General features: G+C 36.9%; 1 protein-coding gene across 4 annotated transcripts in view; it reads right to left on the reverse strand.

Annotated features, from left to right (window-relative positions):
• LOC123865711 (laccase-4-like) overlaps window positions 1-19,276 on the reverse strand; it is an 88,582-nt gene that overhangs the window by 48,165 nt on the left and 21,141 nt on the right. Inside the window, exon 1 of one of the 4 annotated variants that reach the window (XM_045906924.1) lies at window positions 4,688-4,789. The exons of 2 other annotated variants lie outside the window; for them this stretch is intronic. The gene's annotated coding sequence lies outside the window, so the exon portion shown is untranslated. Of the gene's footprint in view, window positions 1-835; window positions 1,060-4,687; window positions 4,790-19,276 lie in introns of those variants that run through there. One more of the 4 variants, XM_045906921.1, reaches the window with a different exon arrangement.

Genomic DNA, 19,276 nt, shown 5'->3' on the forward strand with positions numbered 1-19,276 from the left:
TCTGTATCTCGTGAACCGTAATAGGTCGAGAGTTGAACTTTTCACAGAATATGTATTTCTGTTGCTGCTATAACAACAAATAATAAGAATTCTAGGTAAAATGACCTAAGTAAAAAATTAAAAAGTGCTGGTACGATGATACGGAACCCTTCCCATGCAAGTCCGACTCGCACTTGGCCAATTTTTAACGACCTATCTCAAACTGGCCGTAGTAAAGTTAAGCGTCTAGCGAACAAGATAGTTTATTTTGATACAAATTATGATAATTATTATGTAAATAGATACAATAAATCAAAAGTGAGAGTGAGAGTAATTACCATCATAGATGGTTGGTGGCCTAAGCCACAACTCACAAAGTTAGCGAACTTCTAACCCTTCACCCTTCCTTTTGACTTTGCCGCAGTCGGGTAAAAAATAACATTAGCTACGATTTTGGATGGCAAGGAAAAAAGATGAGTGATTAAACTGTTATCAAAGACGGTAGATAGATAAGAAATTCCGATTGTGGATTTTCAAAAACGGCTTTTGTCTCTTAAATTGAGTTAAAATGGAATATAAATTATTTATTATTATATTATTTATTTATTTCATTATATCCATCTAACTCCGTAGTCAGGATGGTACCGACTCAGCATTATCAAAATGTAATTTTCCGACATTTTAGGTTAGGGCCGCTGAAAAAAAATCTCTCCTGTAAAAATAAGTTGTTTTTTGTGCAGTATTTTTCATTGTTTATGGTTTAGTTTTAAATTATTAGTCCATGATTAAAGTAATCAATTAATTAAAAATAATAAACGGTTAAACATAGGAGTAAATTAAAATATATGTAACTCACATCTAAATAAAGTCAGGAATGAAAAATCCTTTACGTTAAAACACTTTGCATAGTTTCACTGGATCACAGATAAAATGTTCGATTAAAATATTCACAACTAATGTTTGAAAAAAATTATTTAAAATAAACAAATTTTAATTCAAAATTTGAAATTCGAACACCGGCATTCGAAATACGTTCGCCCGCGAACGTTACATATGGTTGGTGGACGGTAAATGACCATAGAGTCTGTATCACCTGCAGGGTTATGCTGTATCTCAGTGGCACACTAATTTCGTGAAAATTTCTAATAATTAAATGTCAAACTCAAATTTTCTATTCGCTAACGTCAGTTTTTAACCAAGATGACGTCATAGACAATGACTCTCGATCATAGCCATTAATGGGATGGAATAGAAACCGGAAATGCTTTTTCACGTATGTTTTCGTATCGATAGTTTTTAAAACTCTATTCACTAAGCAAAAATGACAGTTTGTAATTAGAAACTTTATTAGGTGGCTACGATCGTTTTAACAACTAGTCGGGACCAGTGTTTTACGACTCGCCACTATAATCCGTCCGTTTTATAGAGGTAATAATTTTTTAGCAATCTCAACGAATGTAGAGATGTTTTAATTTCGAAGGATTTTTATTAATTACAAATCGGCTGAATTCCGCTGTTTTTCAGAAAAATATATTATAATAAAAAATTGATACCTAGTACCTAGGTACTTACCTATTAGTTGTAAAAAGGTAAGTAATATAAAGTAAGGTTAGTTCGTCGGAGTTAAATTATTGTTATTTTGTAAGCAAGTAGGTACTATATTTTGTGGTTATGTTAATGTTGTCACACTAATATTATAAAGGTGAAAGTTTGTATGTGTGTGTGCGTGTGTGTGTGTGTGTGCGTGTGTGTGTGTGTGTGTGTTTGTTACTCCTTCACGCAAAAACTACTGGCTGGATTTGGCTGAAATTTGGAATGGAGATAGATAATATCCAGGATTAGCACATGGGCTACTTTTTATCCCGGATAATCAAAGAGTTCCCACGGGATTTCAAAAAACTTAAATCCACGCGGATGAAGTCGCGGGCATCATCTAGTAGATAATAATTTTAAAAAAATATGGCTCGTGCCGTATTGATGGGGCATGCTGAAGAGCAGCGCCAACAAAAGGCGCTACGGGTCCACAGGCGCAGGCTGCGCGATATGTATAACCCAATGGAGCTGCCAGAAACAGAGTTCATTGCGAACTTTCGTTCGAGCAAGGCTGGCTACCAGCAGGTGTTAGAGGAACTCGGGCCTCACCTCCAAGCCGCTCGACGAAGGACAGCTGTTCGCATTGAACTAAAGGTGTCTCATGTAGGTACTAAAGTACCTATTTTTATCTTTGTACCTATTCTACTCCCTTTACAACCTCTCGCACTGCCAAGGGTCACTGGTAGAGATCTCTTATAGAGTGCTTCCCTGTCCACTTTTACTTTCTTTGTCTCTTAATTGTTACAACTTTCTGGTATAAAATAAAATAACAAATAAAAATAAAATTCTGATATTTAAATTGAGGAAGAAAATATTGAGATTAATTTAACACAAAAATTGGATTTTATATTTATTGCAGATCCTAGCAGCTCTGCATTTTTGTGCCACGGGTACATATCAGCGCCCAATGGGGACATCTATCTTCAATACGATGTCCCAACCATGTTTGATCCAATAAGATGACCCATCGCAATATCGCGATGGGTCTCTGCAAACTCGACCAAGAGTTCGAATTGGCGCACAGAGACTTTTCTTCTTGGAGGCATCTAAATAGACAAAATATGCTTCATGATTTCGTTCAAATTGTGTGCTGAAGGAATAATTAGGTAGGTACACAATAAAAGCACTCAAGAATACTGTAATTCTATAGTCATAATTCAAAGTTAGGTACTACAAAACACTAATCTATGCAAAACACAAAACCGTTTAAATTCAAGTCAAAGTTCAAACTGATGTAATGTCAATGTCAAATGTCCATAGATAATAATTAAAAACTAGTCGAAGTCGTACAATTTAAAAAGTCTTACATTTCTACTACGCTACCTGTCAGGCAGAGATATTTAATTTGGCCATATAAAGTCGATAAAATACGCTACTATGTTAATGTTGGCCAACTGCCAAGTGTTAGATACTCGTAATTAGTTAGCCACGCATTCGATACGGAATAGAAAAACACGTGACCTAAATTTCATGGATTTCTAACTGGACTCAGTGTCTAACGAAAACTTTCAAAGATACAGAATAGCCATGCTGAACGCATCTTGGCGTACCGTAGCCAAATAAAAAAATAACGGAAAAACCCTACACGAGAAAATATACTTTATTAATTGAGAAATAAGTGTTATATTTGCTTTGAATATTTTACGCGCGTCATGGTCGGTAGGATTACGTACAAGGAATCGTTAATCACACGTAAATAAAAACTATTTCTTAGTAAAATATTACACGTCTTCTCAAATTTAATATACCTAATTAAATTATTTAAATGTTTTTTACTTCAATTACGCAGAACAAAAAATTATAAATTATTGTGAAATCCACCTAAGTATTTAAAAAATTGTCCGTGTCATTGGAAATTCTATTTTTTAATATGCTTGAATTTATTCATCGAAATAATAGGTATAGACGATGAAGAGAAAAGCCGCGACTATAACCTAAATCGTAATCCCTTAATTGTTTTTTATCTTTATCATGAATCGTTGATGCGTGAAGGTGCAGATTAAATACCTACTCTCTTAATTCTGTCTTGTACAGTCCGTAGGTAAATGAGTGGATGGTAAAATTGATAGCAGTCAAGGGCTAACTTATTATCGAAAAAAATCTAAAAAAAAATAAGGAAAGTGCCTGAAATCCAAAGGTCGTACCACCGGTTGAACTATTGACATCATAAGCAAAAGCTTTTAGCTTAATAAATTTTCATTATTTCTCACTCTGTGTTTAATAGATCTATATAGCTTCCGATGTCATTTGACAAAGTTATTGACAGGTGAAGATTGCAATCACCTCTGTTGGCTGACACTCTTTCCTTATTGGCTAAAATGCACAGCTGCACCAAGAACACCATAAATTCAGCCAACCACAACAATATGGATGATGACTACTAGTCAAATCAGTGACTTTTATCAAACGTGAAAACGCTCGCTTTGTAAGGGGCCTTGTATGAAATTCACAGATGTGACGTCATAGACATTTGACATAATTGGACGTACATTTTTGGTTAAATCGATAGTTTAAAATAGTCAGCAAACTTAAAACTAACAGTGGACGTGGATCTTACGAATTTTGGAAGACTCTCTATTTAATAATTCCTAAGAAATAATTTATTTTTGACAAAGGCATCATTCCAATTATAAGATTGTCGTCAACGTGGACGTTCACAACCGGACGTACCTACTTAATTAGGTCTCTTGCAAGACGTGGCACATGCCACGGTCTTACGCCGCCTGGATCCAGCGGCTCCCTGCATCTCGTTTCATATTATCGTCTTTCCACCTAGTTAGGGATCTGGCAACTTTGGCCTTTCCATTGCGAGGCCTTCCTTTCTAGCACTTTGAGACCACAACCTTTAGCGATACCTTGAAATATGTACCCCGCGAATTACTGTCATTCTTCTACGCATCTCATTTCACTTCAAACTCCAAACAAAACTCATTTCATCGCCTGCTGAATGACTCTAAGCTTTCATAAGAGGTCCATACTTAGTGACTATGAATATAAGATTGTAGCAATATACATATTATTATGATATCTAATAAAAAATTGTTAAGCGAGCTGTATCAGTTAGTCATTCATCAACAGAATTAATTGTATTAATAAGTAAATATTAAATATACACTCAGTTATATTATTTAAATTATAAACGTAAAACCAGCAACAAGATGTCTCGGAACATTGTCTTCATTTTATCTTTATTGTTCGTTTTATTTCTCAAAGTCTTTAAACACGTCGTAAACACAAAACTCTTTACGGTTGAAAATGAAATAAACGTTTTCAAACGTGAAATGAAATACGTTACTTTAAAATAATTTATTCTACCTCACGTAGAACTTGGGTAATTTAGGGAAATAGATAAATTGTATGTTTTTGCGCATATATTTTCCACAGTAACTAAATGAACTGATTCATTATTAAAAAGTTCAAACCACCTACTATAATAATAATTAACCATTCCTCAACCAAAAAAATTCAATTCTTCCTTCGCACGGGTGGGTTTGCCTGTTCTATGGACTAAAATTTGATTGTATGGATGGCACCTATTACCTTTTTCATCAGATTCTCTAAAGTCTAATTCAGCCACAACACACTCGACATATATTTAATCACTTCACCACTGGAGCACCTTCGAGAGACATATTAACTAACACGAAATTGAAAATAGTCTCAGATTTCCGAGTCTTAATTTTTAGAAAATAGGTAAAGAAGGTAAAGAAGTGGTAAAGGAACATGACCTTATTGCCACTCAGATGTCTGGTGAAACTTCAGTGCTCATCATTGTAAAATTAGACATTTATGTTTCCATAGCGTTATGAGTTAATTTAAGTTGTTTTAGAATTTAAATGCTAGAGATATTATATTATCTGAAATCAAATCAAATCAGTAATTTATCAATTTGCTCTAAATGCAGGTTAACAGTGATATTACAATTATTCATTTTAATCTGCTCAAATTATTTATGTTTGAGTTGCTTATAAATCAATGACATGCTGTCACTTTATTAAACATCAGCAGATAAGTACCATTTCTGAAAAACATTTTCTAAAAATACCAGCCAAGTGCGAGCCAGACTTGCGCACTGAGGGTTCCGTACTACAGAAGTAAAACCGCACCATAAGGGTTCCATTTTTACCTTTTTGGTACAGAACCCTAAAAAAGTTTAGCCATACAGCCTACCTCAAGGCTCTACCAACCTGTCCTGAGATGGCTCGTATTACGATTCTACGACATCGTAGCTCAGTAAAATACTTAATCGCATGGCAACACGGATGTATGAGGTCCGGTTAATCACTTTACGATAATCTAATTGTCTTGTTGTCGAACGTATCCGTGAGTCGGAGGTCTGTCAAATACATAGACATACAATTTTCGCTTCGCTCAAAGACTGACAAAGTGAGGGAGCGAGAGTAGTTAGATAAGACACACTGCCGCGAGCGAAAGCGAGATAGCGAAACAAGATGCCGATAAGTCATTGTTTACGTGAGTATCGGTCCTTATGAGTTCGGCCTGTTCCAAGTCGAGGTGATTTTTTGCATTTACTAAATAATTTTACGATTAAAACGTAAAATCTATGTCTTGCCACCATGGTGTCTTGTTCAGTGAGCGAATGTGACGTTACAAGACGTTATAATCCGCGTAAATACACGTTTCACAGGTAATTACTGATTATTTATACTAATTGTTTATAATCATTATTTCATCATTTGTTGTTTGAAAATTAGGCAAAATAGCTATTGGAAGCTTAGATGATAGGTTTCCCTTAAGACTTATCAACAAATTACATTGCTAAATGAAGAATTTTTGGATATTTTGTGTAAAATTTAAAAACGTTTGTTTACGATAGGGATTGACAAAGTAATGACGTCACAAGTATCGATAGTCGATAATCGTGTCTACCGGTAGGTTTGATGTGATAGGTTTCATGTGATGTATGTAAAATACAATATAAAACACTAGGTACTTTCCAATAAAAGAAAAGAACGAAATAAATATTTTCACTAATTTTTATTTTATTTAGCGTGACTTAGATTTCATATACAGGGTTAAGGGTAACCCGTACATTACTGTATTTAAGTGCTTATCGGGGAGGTCATTAGCTATGAATTGAGCGCCATATATACTATTTATTTTTATTAACTTGTCACTTAGACATTATATCAGAGTGTTATTGTAATTAATCAAATTAAATTTACTTGCACCCTTTAAAAAAATAAAGGTGGAAAACCAACATATTCCGGTAATTTATATGAAAATCCCAAAAATTGCTCTATTTCTCAAAAAAAGATTTTTTTAAAACGTCTTTTAATAGTTTTCTATCGAAATATCAATAAAAAATGTTATAAGGGGTTAAAATAACTATAAGTATCTCAGAATTCATTAATAAATTATTTATATAAAATATTAAAGTCATTTCATTAATAAATAATAATCTGTTACCTAGCTTTAGCTTTGTTACTATTTGTGTATTTGAAATGTATTTGATTTTTTAAGATTATAAGATGCTTTTTACTTCACTTCGTTAAACTAACTCATTAGTGTCCTATGATTTCGCCAGTAAGACTATCGATAATACAAATGCTAAAGTCAGGACAACTCTATTTCACGCACACATTTACGTTTCATTTTTTGTAACACCGTTAATCTGTCACTGTTGGTCTTGTAAGTCTTTGGTCAAATATAAGATATCGTTAACGTCACCGATGAGCACCTGATTCGAGGCCAACGCAACCTTCCTTGTCGCTAGGTTAGCGTTGTTAAACAAATGATAACTATTAACTAATATTGTTGATGTTTTTATAACAGGTACTTTATACGTACAAACTACAAACTAAACAGCACAGCTTGGTAAACCCCGCTCTAAGTGGGCAGATGACATCAAGGGAATCGCTGAAAGACGCTGGATCCAGGCGCGGCGGGTGCAAAACCGCCGCATTTGGAAGTCCCTATACAAAAGACCTATACAAAAGACGTATGGAGCAGAAACGTGGATACTGACAGTTGGCCTCGTCCACAAACTAAAGGTCGCTCAACGCGCTATGGAGCGAGGTATTGTGGGTATCACTCTCAGGGATAAAATACGGAACGAGGAAATTCGCAGAAGAACAAAAGCGACCTACATAGCTCAAAGGATTAGCAAGCTGAAGTGGCAATGGGCAGGCCATGTTTTTCGTAGAACCGACGGCCGATGGGGCAGACGTGTTCTGGAGTGGAGACCGCGTACGGCGTACCGGTAAGCGCAGTGTGGGACGACCTCCTGCCCGCTGGACCGATGACCTGAAGAAGGTGGCGGGGAGCGGGTGGATGAGGAAGGCGGAGGACCGTGTTTGGTGGCGCGCTCTTGGAAAGGCCTATGTCCAGCAGTAGACGCGTACAGGCTGATGGATGGATGGATACAAAAGACCTAATTATGTCCAGTTATAGTTGATGTTTATCACTTGAACAAGGTCGAAGAAGAGATTTACTATGGGTCGGTTATATGCGCGAAATAAAGAAAAGTAACTCTAGCGCGCTCTAATAAAATTCTACAATTCAGACATGACACAGTTCACTGCACTGGCAAAGGCCGATTCACACCAATTGCGTACACGCGACACGTGCGTAATGACGCGCGTAAACCCCTAACACTCTAGGTTAGGCATACGCAAGCGGTGTGCCATGTTTCATATATTACAACGCAATTGTACACGCTACGTCTACGCTTACGCAAGGCTCACGCAGCCTGTGTGAACGAGCTATTAGTGCGGATTAAAGCGAGATAATTCCGAAACAATGCACCTATCTTTTTGTTGATGATGCATAAATTTTCTCACATATCGTTATTTATCTTATTAGACATTAAATTAAAACTAAGGTCTTCAGGTCTTCACCTCAAACCTAACCTTGTCTTTATCCTCTCCTTGAAGAATTTTAATTATTATTATATTGACATATTATCTCATTCAAACGCTTCCTGGCGCGAAGAATTCTGTTAATTCCGTTAAAGATAAAGTTCTGTTAGCAATTAAAAGGAAGGAAAACATCGTGAACCCTGTGTGCTTTCACCATATTTTTCTCAAAAGTGTGTGAATTCTGCCAATCCTCACGTCTTGGCCATCGTAGTGGATCATGACATAAACCATTCTCGTGCCGGTAGGAGATACCCGTACTTAGTAGTGGGTCGGCAATGGGTTGACATCACTGACATGGATGTTGAGATGAATCAATCGAATTACTATACACCTAGGTATTTACTATTATGATGACGATAATAACAGACAGGTAAAGGACTATCCAAGAAATGATCTAAATGAAAAAATTTAAAGGAAAAAATGCCCCTACGAGATTTTTTAACAAGCCAGTCGAAATAGCTTTAGGCCTTAATCAAAAATGTAGTTGCTTAATATTCGAATATTTGTATCTCGATTCTCAATACGTCTGGAATCTCTTTCGTAATCGCAACAACATTGGCCTTGCAATGCTTGGACGGCAATGTACGAAATACTTAACAAATACTTGTTGTTTTGCAAACATGAATTAGATTTAGATTTATCTTCTTCATAGATTCAGTTTCCTTTACTTATAAGATGATGCTAACATTTCTTTGATGTCATCCATATCTAAATACATAAAATTAAAAACTAACTGACTGACTGCACAGCTCAAACTACTTTTTTTTTTAAAATCTGGCTTTACTCTGATTAGCCAATGTCAAGTTTGTGATATTTTCAAGTTATTGAATTTATACAAGTATGGACTCCGTCTGCGCCAGCGCCCGCCGACATACGCGCGGCGCCCCTTTAGAGCGCTTCCCAGTCAGTTCCACCACCAAAAACACCAACTATCACAAAAACCAGCCACTCTTAACAAATAAAAACACTTTGCAAACAAGCACAGCACGCGCGCCAGCAAACGCCATCACAGACGAAGTCCAGTCTCAAACTACTTTACGGATCGGGCTGAAATTTGGCATTATGATGCATAGTAGTACCCTTTGGCAGTAGTCAAGAAACCCGACACAGATAAGAAAATTGACAAAAATTCTTGCGACTTCGTCCGCCTGGATTTAGGTTTTTTTAAAATCCTGTGGGAATTCTTTGATTTACCAGAATGAAGTAGTCTGTGTCCTTCCCCGGAATATATGCTATATCTGTACAAATTCCATCAAAATCGGTTGAATTGTTGGGCCTTGAAAAGCGAGCAGACAGACAGACAGACACACTTTCGCATTTATAATATTAAGTATGGATAGTTTGTAATAAGTACGGATGAACACGAAGCTTTTTGAGCATCGTTTTAAAACTATGTCTATGCTGCCTTTCATAAATTCAAAGAGGCTTAGTGAAATAACACAAGTAGGTACGTTGTAAGTAAAACAAGGTATTTGCTATAATAATAAACCTCAAATTTCTCACGGGATTATAAGCATAAGTGCCGAATAAACCAGTGTGGTAATTAAAATTCTGAGTATTTACTTGAAAATCGTCGCCATTTCGCAATGACTGGCGCCGACAATTCGTGTGCTTTAGGATATGCTAGTATAAGGCTGAGTCTACATTAGTATCATTTTAGTGCGTCACTCAATCATTTTATTACTTATTGATTATGAGTTATGACATGATTATGAAGCAAATGGGATGGGATCCAAACTATCTCAGAGTCAAATTTTGTCAAAATCCGTTAAACGATTGAGCCGTGAAACACTAGCGGGCAGACAGACAGATCTTTCGCATTTATTATTATATGACGCCCGCGACTTCGTCCGCGTGGATTTAGGTTTTTTGAAATCCCGTGGGAACTCTTTGATTTTCCGGGATAAAAAGTAGCCTATGTGCTAATCCGGCATAATATCTATCTCCATTCCGAATTTCAGCCAAATCCACCCAGTGGTTTTTGCGTGAAGGAGTAACAAACATACACACACACACACACACACATACAAATTTTCGCCTTTATAATAGGTATTAGTGTGAAGTGTGATTAGTGTGATGTGATGTGATTGTAGTTCAGGATTCCTCTGCGTAGATCTATTGTTATACTTATGGATTATAGAATATAAATGATTCACATGTAGGTAAGAATTATAAATTTCTCATTAAGAGGAAATCCATTAAAGATATTAATTCTAAAAGAATCACAAGGAAATCCCTAACAACCACAAATTTATACGTAGATAGGTGTCATCACAAAATGTACGTAACGTGTTTTATGCACAGGAAAAAAACCAATGAACGCTTCGACTATTTTAATTAGTAATTAATCCTCAAGGCATCTACTTGAGCTGTTTTCATTTGGAAAAATATTAACTACGGGGAATTACTTTTGGCCAGCTAGCGCGGCGAGTGACGGTGAGTAGATAGTACCTAGGTACAGTCAGCAACACAGCTAGGGTTGCAACTTGCACCCACCCATATAGTCGCTTGTACTGGCGGATGCAAACCTAGCGACCTAGCTTTGTTGCTGACTGTACAATCGAGGGGTTTCGAGTGGCGCAATGTAGAGTCGCAACAGTGGATGGCGCAGCGAATGGCGATTAATTCACGGCTAAGCGAGATTTGGCTGGGCACTTGCGTGGCGCGTAGAGTCCAACCGAATCTCACTTTATAAAATTTCAATCGTATGTCAAAGTGCATAAGATCAGTGTAAGCTGATAAAATACAAGTGTAAATTAAAAATTTATAACACCCCCGACAAGTGAAGGTTACAGTAACTAGAAAAGAGCTGATGACTTTCCAACGGCTGAACCGATTTTCTTGGATTATAGCTAAGAACACTCTCGATCAAGCCACATTTCAAACAAAAAAAGCTAAATTAAAATCGGTTCATTAGTTTAGGAGCTACGATGCTACACACAGATACACAGGTACACACGTCAAACTTACAACACTCCTCTTTTTGGGTCGGGGGTTAAAAAGAAGCCGCGTCTTGGTGTCACTCCACTCCATCTGTGAGCGGGTTTCTACAAATTTACAACCTTTGATCGACCGATCTATAGTATGTAGTAGGTTAATCTTATAGATTAAATTTTCTAATATACCTATGTGTCGATTGTGCCTTGATAGAAAAGTTTAAATAGTGTTGTAAATTAAGTCTGATAGGATTGAGCCGTAACTAATGTTACTGCAAATAATAAATTAGTCGATTTGAAGATCGAATAGGCATTTACCTATTGATCGAGCAAAATATTGTACCCGTCAGCGGAAGGCCTTGAACTGACTTCATAGTTCCTATCGTAACATTTTTTGGTTTTTACAAATAATTCTGACGCATTATCTAAATTGCATTTATGTCTTAATCAAGGTATCCCCACAAATATATTGTGATATAAAAGGAAAGGGTCATAACCCTGACCAATGAATCGTTTATCATTCTAAAACAGCAATTAAAAGTCAGAAGTCAGTAAATCATTAATTAACATTTAACCTTTACATTTAACAGACGATTAGAAGGACTTTACTTTACATTTTAATTTATTTAATTAGACAAACAAAATCCACTGTTTAATTTACCTTATCTTAAAAGGCATGGAAAGGTGACTGGCTGATGATCTATCAACAGCTCAAACTACTGGATGGACAGATAGCTTTTAAGACGTAGTATCTACATAGGTACCTATCAGTTAAGGCAGAATTTCCCTAAGGTCGTAAACAGGGGTGTGTATTATGAAAGTTTAGAGCCTCAATAGCTCAACCGGTAAAGGAGTGGACTGAAAACCGAAAGGTCGACGGTTCAAACCCCGCCCGTTGCACTATTGTCGTACCTACTCCTAGCACAAGCCTGACGCTTAGTTGGAGAGGAAAGGGGAATATTAGTCATTTAACATGGCTAATATTCTTTATAAAAAAAAAAAAAAAAAGTCTATCAGTTTTGAAGTTCATCCATGAAAATTGCTATTTTTGCTTTTGGTTGAAAATGAAGAAATACCTACCTACGTGTTGCATAACATTAATATGGTCGAATGTCTATGACTACATAACCACGTGCGATAACAAATTAAATTATAAGAATAATATAACAATAATTATGCAGAAATATTCACGTGCTTCGGTTAGGTATCTTTTTCATGCCGCGTGATACCTAACTTTTTTATGTTAAACAGGTGGTATAAAATTAATGGTTGGTAAAACTTTGATGCATTATTTACTAGCGATTACCTTAGCCTTACTCAGTGGCGAGTGCTATGGCGCAACCAAGATGTAATATAGTTTTATAAGTTACTTAGATAGGAGGTGTCGTTCATTTTTGCGAATTAAACGGGTGCAAAGGGAATTAAATAAGGCATGATTGGAAATTCCATCTGGCACACGTCTAATTGAAAAGAATTTTTGATAAAAACAACCTGGTACATCTTTCTTTGTGCTAGAAAGTGGAGCGAACTAGCAATCCAAGCATAGGTTATGATAATAATAATAATAACTCAACTCATAAATCTCCACAAATTCCGAGTGTTATAGAGATTTTAAACACCCAAGAGGAGTTACAAGGTAGTTTAGATTTGACGGTAAGTAACCAGAATGATGAGCAAATGAGGAGGACTTTGGAGGATGCGATTTTAGAGTTTAGATCTGTGCCTAACAACCTTAGACCGAAACTACCTCGTTTGCCTGTCCATAGACGAAATATGGCGTTGATGGCAGTTCTAGACAAAATATTAGGTACATATTTAGAAAGTTCATATGACCTAAATGATACGCATTCGATCCTATACTGTGGAGCTGTTGCAGCATGTCGGATAGCTTCTATCAAATTTCCAGAGCTGCATAGAGCTGTAAAAAGACCAAATACAGCTCCAGCTTGGCAGGCTGGGATCGAAAGGCGTATCTCTTTGACTAGAACTCTCATTGCAAAGCTGATCTGTTTTAGGGCGGGCAATAGTCGCCCAAGGATAATGCGATTTGTACACCAAGCATTTGCTGGGACTAATATTAGTCCCTCTCAGTATTTGTCTTTGGTTACGGATCGTATTGACTTCCTGAAACAGAAAATCTATGCATGGGCACAACGCATTAGGCGCTTTAGAAAACGCATTGATCGAGCTTCTCAGAATCGTATGTTCCAAAGTGACCAACGGAAGATGTACAGGAATTGGGAACGACCTAGAGGTTGTATGGTCGATGGAGAGCTTCCTACACCTGATTCTACGTCAGATTTCTGGCGTAGCATTTGGTCGGCTCCCATAGATCATACCGAAGGTGAGTGGATGAATGTTGTGAGGGATCAGTGCGCTACGGTGGTAGAGATGAATCCTGTAACCATTAGTGCTGAGGATGTAAGATGTGCAATTCGTTCGGCATCGAACTGGAAATGCCCGGGACCGGATGGGCTGCACAACTTCTGGCTAAAATGGTTCCGTAGTGCACATCCTGTCTTAGCAACACAATTCCAGAACTCCATTGACTCTGGATCGTTACCGACACTCATGACAACTGGTGTCACGTTCTTGATACATAAGTCCGGAAGTACCGCAGACCCAAAAAACTATCGCCCTATAACCTGCTTACCGACCATCTATAAGCTACTTACATCTATTCTAACCACAAAAATAACTATGCATATTAATGCAAATAATATTTTGGCCCAGGTTCAGAATGGATGTAAGGCTAGGGCACGCGGTACAAAGGAACTACTCCTCATTGACACTGCTATTTGCCAACAGGTTCGGCGAAATAGAAAAAATCTAGTGGCTGCTTGGATTGACTACAAGAAGGCCTATGATTCAGTGCCTCACACGTGGCTCATGGAGATCATGAGGTTGTATAAGGTCGATGCAACTCTATGTTCTTTCCTTGACTCATGTATGAGTCAGTGGATGACAGTCCTTCGTCAACCAGGTGGTAATGAGTTTTTTGAATCAGCTGAACCGATAAGGATTAAGCGGGGAATTTTCCAGGGGGACAGTTTGAGCCCTTTATGGTTTTGCTTGGCACTGAATCCTCTCAGTACACTACTGAAGGACTCAGGGTTAGGCTATCGTCTTCGCAAGGGGGGTGAGGTCATATCTCACTTACTTTATATGGATGATCTCAAACTGTATGCATCTAAACGAACAGACCTTGTGAAATTGCTAAAGATTACTCAGAACTTTAGCAATAACATAGGGATGGAATTTGGTGTTGACAAGTGTGCGATTATCAATATAGAGCGAGGTAGGGTTGTGAACTCTGAGAATTTAGTTCTTTCAGAAACTTTGATTCTTAGATCTCTCTGTGAAGGTGAAACATATAAATATCTTGGAATGTCAGAAGCGCTTGGTATTGAAGTGAGGACTATGAAACAGGCAGTGGAGGAGCGTTTCTTTGGCCGCCTAAAAAAAGTTCTCAATAGTCTTTTATCTGGTGGCAACAAAGTACGTGCCTTTAATGGCTGGGTTATGCCTTTACTTATATACACTTTTGGCATTCTAAAATGGACTCAAACTGAACTGGATGCCTTGGATCGAAGAATCCGAAAATTGTTGACTACATATCGTATGCATCATCCACGTTCATCTGTTATGAGATTGTATATCCCACGCAAGTGTGGAGGGCGTGGTTTTTTAAATGCCAAGAACCTTCATAATCGTGAGGTATGCAATCTCAGAGATTATTTTCTCAAAGTAAATGTGGGAATACATAGGGATGTAGTTGCAGTTGATAAAGGTCTTACTCCGCTTTCCTTAGGCAAAAATAACTGGCGTAAGCCCATAGTGCTTAGCACTTCGGATCGCATAGCTGTATGGAGGAGTAAGGAGTTGCATGGAAGATTCTACAAGGCCTTAACTAGGCCGGATGTAGATTCCATAGCCTCTGTATCCTGGCTACAGTTTGGGGACCTCTTTGGGGAAACCGAAGGTTTTATATGTGCAATTATGGACGAAGTTATTAAGACTAATAATTACCGGAAACATATAATGAAAGATGGAACGCTTGACATATGTCGTGCGTGCCATCTTCCTGGGGAATCCCTCAGACATATTGTTTCCGGTTGTTCTTATCTTGCTAACGGCGAATACTTACACAGACATAATCAAGTAGCCAAGATAATCCATCAACAACTTGCTCTTCAGTATGGCCTTGTAGATACTGAGGTGCCGTACTATAGGTACGACCCAATGTCAGTTCTTGAAAATAGCAGTGCCCTGCTTTACTGGGATCGGTCGGTTATCACTGACAGGTATATTGTAGCCAATAGACCTGATATAGTGCTAGTTGACCGATCAGTGCGTCGAGCAATGATTGTTGATGTCACTATTCCACATGATGATAATCTAGTGAAAGCAGAAAAGGAAAAAGTATCGAAATACTTGGACCTGGCCCACGAGATTACCGCCATGTGGAGTGTTGACTCAGCGATTATTGTACCGATAGTTGTATCAGTCCACGGTCTTATTGCGAACAGTTTCGACCAACATCTCAAGAAACTGTCGCTTAACTGTTGGATCAAGGGTAAGATACAGAAGGCAGTGATTCTTGAGACGGCACGCATTGTGAGGAGGTTCCTCACTCTGGAGCCCTGACCACTGACGGCTTGGGTCCAACCCACCCTGTTGCCAGTGGGAGTCATTTTATCATATTTTTATTCAATGTTTTTTTTTTTTTTTTTTTCCGTTTAGTTTTTTGTTGTTTATGTTATTTTATTTTTTGTTGTTTCTGTTATTTTTTCTGTTTCTGTTATTTTTTCTATGTTTCTGTTATTTTTTCTGTTTCTGTTATTTCTTCTGTTGTTTCTGTTATTTTTTCTGTTGTTTCTGTTATTTTTTCTGTGTTTATGTTATTTTTTCTGTTGTTTTTGTTATTTTATTGTTTGTTGTTTAAAAATAAGATAAAATGAGAAAAATAAATAAATGAGAGTAAAAATAATAAGTGCATCGAAGAGCTGCAAAAGCCACGAAAAAGCGTTGTCGGCTGTCGCACTGATTGTGAACGGGCTGCTATGGGGTAGGAATTAGAATAATAAACTCAGGAAAATTTTGATATACCTATACCTACTTATTAATTTTGATGAATTGATTATAATCAGGCCTCTTTAGTCATTGATTATACCTAAGGATAAGTATTTAACAGCTGATCAATTCCATCCATTTGATACCTATAGTTTCTTCAATTAATTGACATTAATTGCCACTGTACATATGTAGATTTCTAGGTATATCGATAGTAGGTACCTATTCAAGTATCAATGTAGTTTGAAGAACAAAAATAACGTTGGGGTCATAAACCCCGCACCGGAAAACGCAGAATTGGGCGACTTCCCACTACGCAGACGCGCGTTGCGAGGAACTGAACACAAACTGCCCAAGATTGTGTTCTGTGGCGATCATTGCACGATACAGTATGACCAGCTATGGACTTCCACATCAACTGTGACGTAGCTCTATTTATTAACCCCCGACCCAAAAAGAGGGGTGTTATAAGTTTGACGTGTGTATCTGTGTGTCTGTCTGTGGCATCGTAGCTCCTAAAATAATGAACCGATTGTAATTTAGTTTTTTTTTGTTTTAAAAGTGGTTTGATCCAGAGTGTTCTTCGGACTCTTTCGGGATTTTTTTTTTCAAAATAAAATATAGCCTATGTCACTCAGGAATAATGTAGCTTTTTACTGGTGAAAGAATTTTTAAAATCGGTTCAGTGGTTCCAGATATTATTACCTACCCCCCTACAAACAAAATTACCTCTTTGTAATATTAGTACTTTTAGAAAATAATGTGAAATACACATACTTACCACTTAGCACAGGTTACTCAGAATGCGATGAGTTTGGCTGTACCATCTGCCACGCCGCTGGCTAAGCGCGGATTGTCAAACAATCACATTCTTCGAGAACACGAATAACTCTCAGGCATGCAGGTTTCCTCGCGATGTTTCCCTTCACCGTTAAAGCAAGTGATATTAATTGCTTAAAAGTTAAAGAGATGGGTTTGGCCATATTCTACCACGCTGGCCAAGTACAGACTGACATACATCACATAGGTAGGTATCTATCTACCTTTGAGAACACGGAAAATTCTGAGGCATGCAGATTTCCTCACGATTGTTCCTTCACTGTCAAAACAAGTGATATTTAATTGCTTAATAGTTAAAAAGCACATTGGTATATAACTTCGAAAAGATAGAAGGGAAATAAACATAGGTAATATAAGATTTATTTACTTCGCCGTTTGAGCGACTATTACGAATAGTACTTAGGTAAGCAATAAGTCTAGTAACGTCTAGCCGTAACTTATGAAATTTCAACTTGGCAGACCGTGTACCTACCTACTGTTAAATTATTAAACATTTCGTTCAAAGTGCAGCTGCTATCTGGCTATTTTATAGACTCTTTTCGGATGCAGTTTAGTTTAGACTGAAAACAGACGGAATTTTGAGTAAAATCTAGTATGATAGCATCTAATTTGCCTTTCAAAACATGACCCATTTACACGCAGGTAATATCACATGGGTGACTTATTATAATAAATTTGAGTTATTTAATAGGTACTTAAGTATGTAGACGAATATTTTTTTAGATTGTGATATTATAATATTTTGATCTAAGTATATATCTGCCTATTTATTCCTGTGCAAGTATATATAGGTATATTTTTCCCCTCTAATATTGTAGTACAAGTGAAGAACAACCCTTTCACTTAATTTTATAGAATCTTGCCTGTAAGATATCGCTGAATAAGCGACAAGTCACCTTTTATACTCATCTACTTTTAAAATATTTCTTACTTAGGTAGGTAATGTGTCTCTTTAAGGGGTCTAATAAAGAAGATTTTTACTTTATTTCAGTTCTCATATTACTTCAAAAACTTCATACCCGTTCCGCTGTTTCAGTTTCTCATTTCTCTAGGAATTTCTCGTCATTTAATTTTTTACTGAGACAATTCAACGGAATCCATACATCTTAATAAATCGGGAGAGCATCCAGACTGCATCAACGTACGGCATGCGGGTTGTATTCCCACGGCTTTTACAATAATTACTTACATCCTACTTTTAATCTGGGCATATATCTACCCCTAGTGTAATAATGAACAAACAGCTCAAAGACAAAGTAGGTACCTACCTACGTATGACTTTAACAGGGCTCTCTCCGTCACTCGTTTCATACAATCGTAGTTCCAATTTCATTTGAATATTAAGCAACCAAAGTCCATGAAATTTTGCAGACATATTCTAGAAACTAATATCTGTGTCTGTGGTGTTATAGATTTTTCTAAAAATATGTAGTTTTAAAATTACAGGAGCTCAAAGATTTGTATGAAATTTTTTAAGACCGCGTAATTTTGAAACCGAATATTTCAACAGAAATCTGGAAAACCACAGACATAGATATTAGTTTCTAGAATATGTCTGCAAAATTTCATGGCTTTGGTTGCTTAATATTCAAATGAAATTGGAACTACGATTGTATGAAACGAGTGACGGAGAGAGCCCTCTTAACGTTCGGATCGGACGGAGTGTACAAGCGTTTGTACAAAATACAAATTACAAGTAAGTATCATCGGATCAGCCTGGCTGTCCAGCGTGGTAATGCAGCCAGTATTCTTGGCACCATTCCACGCGGGCATGATTTGTATAGTAATTAGATAAGGCTCGCTTTAAGTTTTATTATAATATTTTCATTTGTTAATAGTAAGTAATTAATATTGTAAGTATTTTAACGTTTAATAACTATAATTTATAATCAAATAATTCGAAAATTAAAAAAAATTAAAGTGTTATTTCTTGTAATATTTTTTGTCCAAATAAACAGTGAATTCAGCAAATCA

This window comes from Maniola jurtina, chromosome 5 (genome assembly GCF_905333055.1).
Source record: "Maniola jurtina chromosome 5, ilManJurt1.1, whole genome shotgun sequence".
In the NCBI taxonomy this organism is placed as follows: domain Eukaryota; kingdom Metazoa; phylum Arthropoda; class Insecta; order Lepidoptera; family Nymphalidae; genus Maniola; species Maniola jurtina.